The following is an 8,391-nucleotide window of genomic DNA, read 5'->3' on the forward strand; positions in this document are numbered from 1 at the left end:
CCCATGTAGGCAGCTCTCAACATTTTCAACATGTCAATGTTTGCCATCAGTCTTTCTCACATGGTCACAGTTGTGCATCCACTAGCATATTTCTTCAGGGACTTCACAACTTCAGATTCTACAAAGCCATCAAGCTCAATACCATGTCTTTTTTTCCCACTAAGGTTGACAGAACAGTTCTGCTGCAATAACCTTGTTGCAAGTGGCCATTTTGCAAGGAAATTGAGAACATGACGAGTAACTTCTGTGTAAAAATTTCTAAATCCAAGTTGCGCATAAATTGGTAATTGTGCTTGGTACACAACTTCGTACATTTTCTGAATTGGACCATGAACAAGACGTGTGGTTGACTGGTGTTGGAAATAAACATCATTTTCAGATGATTCTGAAATCCAGTCCTTAAATTTGTCCAAAAGTAGCATACTCACAACTGCAGAACCCCGCAATTCCTGCTGAATTGGAAATTACTCACCCTCTGTAAATTCCAAAGCTGCAGCAATGCCTTAGGCCTTGCAGACATCACGGATTGCCTCCCTTACTTGGATGAGGTTATTCTCCTGAAACTTCTTGTTCTTAAATACTTTAGAGGTTAATTTCTCTCTTTTCATAACCTCTAGCAAGATGAAATGAAGAATTGATGACCCATGGACTTTGAATGCTGCTTTACAAAAGTAGCCTTTATTATGAAGGTCACCAGGACAAAGACCAACACATCTGTAGGAACCTTACCTGAACATAGCAGCACTGTTTGTCTTGCAAGTTTCTACATCCCCAACAACAGGCGTGACAAATCCACGACAAGAACGATTAACCTCTGTCCGCTCCATTACTGCTACCTTTAGAAAATGTGCTATCAATCACACGGATCAATTCATTTTCATCTTCTGACTCATCCTGATCCTCAGGAATTATCTTCAAAATTTCAGCTTGCTTCAGCCTTTCAGCCATGCACAATGGAACAATGGACCAGAATATCTTGCTCCTGATTCCACTAGGAATTTATAAATGGCTGTATTCTTGTGTCACACTGCAAGACTCAAGGGCGTTATGCCACATCCTTCTCTGCTATTCACTTCGAGACCCATGTCAGCCAAACATTTAGCAAAACTCTCAAGGCCCTGTTCTACGGCGACATGAAGGAGGGATCTTTTCAAGTGGTCTTTTACATTTACCTCAGGTATGCTCAGGGCTGTTAACAAAGGCCTGGTAGCTTTCCTCACTGTTTGATGTAATTGTGTCAGACAGCTTAGAAGTACATAGAGTTGAAGACCTCCCCGAAAGGTTTGTCCTCTGTTTCAAACCGCTGACGCTCATTCTCAAGAGTTTTCGAGGAACTTTCTGTTCCCTGGACACTCTTCTTCAGTATCCAACTCTTCATCAATAGCCATATCAATTTTTCTTTCTCAGCTCCAGAATTTCCTTTTCAACTCGCCCATGTTACTTTGATGGTTGTGCTGACTAATAAGCAACTTAAAGTGAGATCTACCTGAGTGAACATCAAATGTACCTGACACAGAATCAAATGGAAGGTACTCTAGTCAACAATGCTCATTGTTCCAACAATTGTGTTGTTATCGTCAAGAGATAAAGGTAAAACATGGACATTACTCTTTGTAATTGGACTTCTATTAGTAAAGAGGGTAGTATCCTGTGGGACTTTGATCTGGTATCTTGCTTGTGTATTCCAGTCAGCATTTGAAATGAAAGAATTGAGTTCTGATTCAGTCATGTCCTTACGCTTTTTTCTGCTTGGTGGCAGTTTGTTCAATGCATCATCAAGAATTTACAGCCAAAAAGCATCAACAGCACATTCGAAAACATCTTGTTTTTCCTTGATCACTCTGGATACAGATGTCATTGGGAATTTAAAAGAAGCAAATTCTGCTGAGTTTCACTGAGGCATCTTTGTCTTGGAGGATGTTTTCTAAGCCCTCTACATTTGGAATCAGTACAGCTTGACCTGTTAATTTCCACATCATAGGGCCAATGTATTTAAATAGCCGCAGGTGTTTGTGCGTTCCTCTGTAACATGTTGGTAATATCAAACTATCAAACATTAACATTACTGGAGAATCTGTAGGAGTTTGCTTAGAAATTTCTTATTTCTTAGCTTTCTGGCTGTCAAAAAACTTCATTGCCTTCTCCCAGCTAACAGTTAAACCAAGATGATTCAGCTTTCCAAAAAATCGCATACCAGCTCCAAATGATATACACACAAGTTAACAAGATGTTAAAATCATTTTGAATTTTCTGACTTTTCAAGCTGAGCAATATGGATAGAGAAAGAACAGCACTTCGTACTCGCATCTCTGACACCTTCCTTTCATCAGTTTTGTGAAGTACCAAGGTGTCCAAAACCTTAAAAAGGAGGGGGCACTGCTCCCTTGTATTCACAGGTAGTGTGCTAATACTCCACTCACATCACTTTGTGACAAATCCTGTCTCAAGTCAAATCTTGGGAAAGCTGATAAATGTGTCCATTTCCTTAATGAGTTCAGCTTTACCATTTGCACAAAGCACATCACATTGAGACTGGCTTTGTAAGAGTCTCTGGACTTCTCGTTCATACAGATTCTCCAAAGTACCTGAAAGTTCTTGAATCCTGCACTGCAACTTGCATTGCATAACATCCAAAGCACGTAATATTTTCAGCTGTTAACGGTGCAAAGTAAAGAAAGCGATCAAAAATTGAGGGGGAATGGGAAGAGAATAATGGTGAAAGATCTGAGCATTTGCTTTACGTGATCCGCTTATTAACTCCCGTAACCTTAACACATTATTAAATCAATATTTTTTTTGATAATCACACTAAAGGATGAGATTACATAAAGATTTTGCTACATTGTGGCTTATCAAATGAAAGCTCGCATCATACAGGTATGTCCAGAATGCTACAGAAAAACTTTGGTATTACCATTCTCATGCCCTCTAAAAGAAATACACAAGCCTCCACTTTGGTAGCCTGTTCAAGGCATTCATATCGTGGGGACAGTGCAAAGAGATGTGAACAGAAAAAACAGCACACCACCCTCTAGTATCCGAACGCCTTGTACAGGCTACCACTTTGGTGAATGGTTGGAATGTAATGCTTATTAGAGCCAAATGATGTCTTGAAATGAGAATAAAAACTTGATAAAGAACTAAGACAACCCACATACACCGTATCAGTACCTGTTCAGTTTTCCTTGCCATTGCTGCTGAATACTGGTGATGGAGGTGATGTTCAACTGCTACAGAAAATTCTTTATAAGCAGGGTGGTATTTTGTAATGACTCGAAGCACCAACGGCACCAAACTTTCTTTCAAATGTTCTTGAACTTCTGCGCCTAGAAGTATTTTTGCCATCTCAAGGTCTTCCATATTCTTCTGTGGTACTTGCCTCTGTAGACTGCCATCAATCTGGACTCTATTGTTGAAAGCGTAAGTATTAGTCTGGTGCCAGGACGTGTTCCTTTGGCTGCTGGATTGATGTCTTGCCTGGACGGCCAGATCAATATTGTCTGTTACCAGCCTACAATTCAAAAAGGATTTCTTTAAGATTTATTGTGTAATAACAAAATAAATAATGTGGCTCCAAACCAAATGAGTTGCTTTAGTTAGACAAAAACAGATTAATTTTAGGGCAGTGAAAAACTTTCAATTAACCATTCTCACAGTTCAGACATGGGACTCAGAACAGTTGTAAACTACTACAGACATCAGCTATCATTTTACTACATACAAGAAGTACATAGCAAACATGCTTGTAATGGAGAACTGAATTCCTTAAGTCTTTCATGATCAGAGCTCCTTCCACGTCTTGTGTACTGATAGCAGCTGGTACTATCCCCCTCTTTCCTTTAATTACACTAATAAAGACCATAAGGTTACCATATAGCTCCTCATTTTAATATTTAAAACTGCAAACTTTATTCTTTGAAATATCAAAAGACATTGGTTCATTACTGCTTGCAATAACCTCCTCCAGGAACTTAATCTGCAGGTGCTTTTCCAGAGTGTCTTGTCTCCACAATGCGCACTTATGAGAGGTTTCTCCAGCTTTCGTTTGCATTATGACAGTCGCTAAATGAGACATAGTAATACCAAGATGTGCAGGCGTTCTAGAGCAATAGATTTAGTAGCATCATTTATTAGCGACAAAGACATCTAGTAGTGTGCAGCACTGAGTTGCTAATTGTACTGTTTTAAACAAGAGGCTGCAGCTAGACAGATCGCATTCCTTGCATGTGCACTGAGGTCAAGCAATTCTTCTGCATGGATGGAATCTAGCACCTTCCAGCCTTTGCTGCATTTACCAAGAACAGAGAAAGTTTGGGACATTTCTGTCGCAGCTGACTGAAAAAAGCGCTGTTGGTAAACGCTGTCACCACACATGGAGTTGACACCTTGTAATGTCTGAAGGCCAGACCAGTATTTGATGGAGGAGGATTATACACTCAGGAAACAACACACGTTTCAGTCCCCCATATTGTATTCACACACTCGCCCACAACGCATTACAAGCACGGGTTACACAGAAAACCCAATATACAATCACCACACACCTTTCCCATGTATCCCCTGTCTTTCACGAAACTCCTAATTTCATTTTCATTTAGTAAAGGATGAAAAAATGAGCAGTTTTTCATATGGTTTACACGCGCTCATTAAACATTAATGTAATTCCTTTGTATTTTGTTTATGGATGATTAATGCATTTGAGAAAATTATTTCCTGAAAATAGATTGTTAATTGGACGTCGCTTCAATTTGCCGCGTGTCATATTCACTGAATATAACAAAATAATAAAAATCCTGTTTTCGCGATCCGTTCATGTACTTAATTTACATACTCTGGACATCTCAATATTATAAGCTCTGAACCCGAAAAGGTTAGTTTATGTTAGAACTGCTAAGTTAAATCGCAAACAAAATTGCAGGCTACTATTAAAAGAATAAAAAAGTCTACAAATCGAACCAGAAAAGATCTAGCTCATATGCTTAACAAATGGAATTGAATGCAAGATAGAATTATTATAACACTGAAAACAATGGACATGCGATGCACGGCGTGTAGCGTAAGTTTGTATTTTGCAAATGTCTCCACCCTGAAAATGAATCTATTTTATGAAAGATTAAAGACGATCTGCGTCGTGCATAAACTAAATTCTTTTCAAAGAGGCTTGCAAAACCGCAAACGAAGTGAGAACAAATTGAGAATCTGGAATGCAAAGTCTTGATCTATTTCATAATAATAATAAGCATAATAATAGTGAAATTGTTCTAGAGCGCAGCTACATAATCTCACCGCGCTTTACAGATGTAAGAAATATACAAACTAAATGAAAACTGATAGATAGATGATTTCAAGGATGTTCTGTTTTCCTATTTGTAGTTCAAGATCTGACGTACCTTCGCAACTGTTTGTCAGCCTTGATATTCATGCTAGACCCAATTTCATCAGAAATGGAAGAAACGCTCAGCTCATCATCACTGCTTGGTGCCTGGAAAACAGCTGAAGTGACACCGATACTCAAGGCTGGAGACCACGATATTCCAAACAATAATAGACCGATTTCATTACTCCCTCTCCTTTCTAAAGTCTGTGAACGTGTCGCTCACAATCAACTTACGTCATATCTGCTTTCGAGAGGCCGTTTATCATCCAAACAAAGCGGAAATCAACAGTGGCATTCAACGGAAACATCTGTCATTCAAACAACTGACGAAATCCTAAATGCCATTGACAAAAAGAAACTGACTGCAGTTGTCCTCCTTGATCTAAGCAAAGCTTTCGACAGTATTGACCATCAAATACTCCTCGCTAAGTTACAGGACATTGGTGCGTCCAGACCTGCGATAAAATGGCTCGGAAGCTATTTAACCTCGCGATACCAATTTGTGCGAATAAATACAACTCTGTCGACCAAACTACCTGTTAGTTCTGGCGTTCCACAAGGGAGCATCCTTGGCCCATTACTCTTTAACATCTACGTTAATGATCTCCCTTCTGTGCCAGAAAATTGTACATCGCAGTGTTACGTCGACGATACCAAACTTCTCATGTCATTTCAACTCCGCGATCAGCACGAAACGATAGAAAAAATGAACAAGGACTTGTTAAGCATTAGGAATTGGTGCTTTGATAATCAGCTTTTACTCAACCCAGATAAAACAAAACTAGTGATATTCGGCAGCCGGCAAATGACTGCTAAGGTTAGCGACTTTAGGCTATTTCTATTGGGGAAGGAACTCGAGCCCGTTAAGGCTGCAAGAGACCTTGGTGTCACACTGGACTCTAACTTAACATATAATGAGCATATTGTTTCTACTGTATCCTCATGCATGTCACGTTTGGGTCAAATTAACCGCGTTAAGCATATTTTTAATAAACACGCGCTAATTATTATTATAAATGCCTTAGTTTTTAGTAAATTATTCTATTGCTCTTCTGTTTGGAGCAATACTACTCAAACTAATCTGGACAAGCTCCAAGCAGTACAGAATTTCGCTTGTCGTATTTTGAGCGGCGCTAAAAAATTCGATCACATAACTCCTTTGCTAAAAGACTTGCGCTGGCTACCAATCAGGCAACAACTTTATTTTCGTTTTGCTGTTCTGGTTTTTAAGTGCATGACGAGTTGTGCTCCGGAGTATTTGACATCAAAGCTCGTTGGAAGATCCGCCGTCTCGACAAGGAATACGAGAAATTCTCAACTTTTGAACATACCACTCTTCCGCACTGCCAGCGGCCAAAGGACCTTTCAATATAGAGCAACCTCTCTCTGGAATGAGTTGCAGCCTGCGCTCAAACTTAGCCCATCCGTGACGGAATTCAAGTGTTTACTCAGGCAAAAGCTTCTTAATGACTGCTTTATTTAATTAATTTAATTAATTTTATTGACCTTTGTCTTCTTTTATCATTGTTATATTCTTATTGTCATGTACTTGGTTTATAATTTTGTAATGTAAAATTGACTCTGAAAAGCCCCGTGGGGACGAGCCAATAAAGTATGTATCTATGTATGTAAAAGCCGGCTTCCCGGTGTTTGCTTTTTTTCAAAGATGAACTCGAGGCAAGAAAATTGCTCAAAGCTTTCTTTTACAGCCAGAATTATAACTAAATATTCTTTGGAACGTTTTCTTTCTATTTGCGATGAGAAAATGTCCAAAGGCTTTTTAAAACACTGTAAGCTTATTTCAAACCTGATACTCGGTCAGATCATTGTCTCAAATCTTACCAAAGTGCATAAACTAAATAGCAGCATAAACTACGCTCGACTTCATTAAATTAGATATAAAAAAAAATATATCAAATACAATAATTACTCAGGCTTACCATTCGAGATGCAGCCCTGAAAGGTATCAAGTAAGGCCAGTATCGCTTCTATATTCAGACTTACGCATCAAGCAAGGTGAAAAACGAAAACGATGCCATCCGAAATCGGATTTCCGACTTTGACAAGTGACGTATTTCTCAACCAAAAACCCAATAAACAAACTAGCAATGAATAACAGAAGACTCCTGATAGCAGCTGAATTTCATTTTGTACATCCAGTGGAAAAAGACAGTTAATTTATCACAAGTTGACACAAAACTGTCAGCTTTAGCTGTCAAAGTAAACAAGATTCAAGATGCTGCATAAATTTTCCGCATGAACTCACCTGTCAAATTTTGACCAATCAGAGCATAAAAATTGGACGTAAAGCGTGACCATGGTGAGCAAAGTCAAAAGCAACTGTCTTCCCTGCCTGTAATAGCTGGCTAAACTTTCGCGTCCGAGGTCAGTTTGAAATCAAAATTTTAATTGTGCGGCACAAAAACACAACATATTTCATATGAATTTTAAAAAAATAAACTTGAGCCTGCGATCATTTGAAAACTAGTAACTTGTCAGCGGATAACTTCAAAAAATACTTGACCTCGATGGGTCGACACCTGAGCCCGCAATACGGTCAAGTGATACTGGTCAGCGGATACCCTGTTTTGACAGCTGTCAGTTGATCACAACATTGATGTCCAATATGTGTGCATTATGAGTTTTCCTCTGCTCCCAAACTAACTAAAAAGTATGATTGAACATTGATCGAGTAAAAGAATTAACTGGTCAGCGGACAGCGTCCAAATTAACCACGTCACCTCGATGAGTTGACAGATGAGCCCGCGATATGGTCATGTGATACTGGTCAGTGGCTATCCTGTTTTTCCAGCTGTCAATTGACCATTTTGTGAATGTCCAAGATGTGGACTTGCCAAGACACGCCTAAGACACCCTTCCTTTCCTTTTGATAGTCTCCCCTACCCCACCCTTACAACCTGTAGACGCGTACGTACGTACGTACGCTTGGTCAATCATGTGACAACCAAACGAAAAGAGGTTGACCATATTCTATAAGTATGGGACTCTGTCGC

General features: G+C 39.3%; 1 pseudogene; it reads right to left on the bottom strand.

Annotated features, from left to right (window-relative positions):
• LOC140938321 (uncharacterized) overlaps window positions 1-1,258 on the bottom strand; it is an 8,894-nt pseudogene extending 7,636 nt beyond the window's left edge.
• Window positions 1,259-8,391: the final 7,133 nt, after the last annotated feature.

Source organism: Porites lutea, chromosome 5 (genome assembly GCF_958299795.1).
Source record: "Porites lutea chromosome 5, jaPorLute2.1, whole genome shotgun sequence".
In the NCBI taxonomy this organism is placed as follows: domain Eukaryota; kingdom Metazoa; phylum Cnidaria; class Anthozoa; order Scleractinia; family Poritidae; genus Porites; species Porites lutea.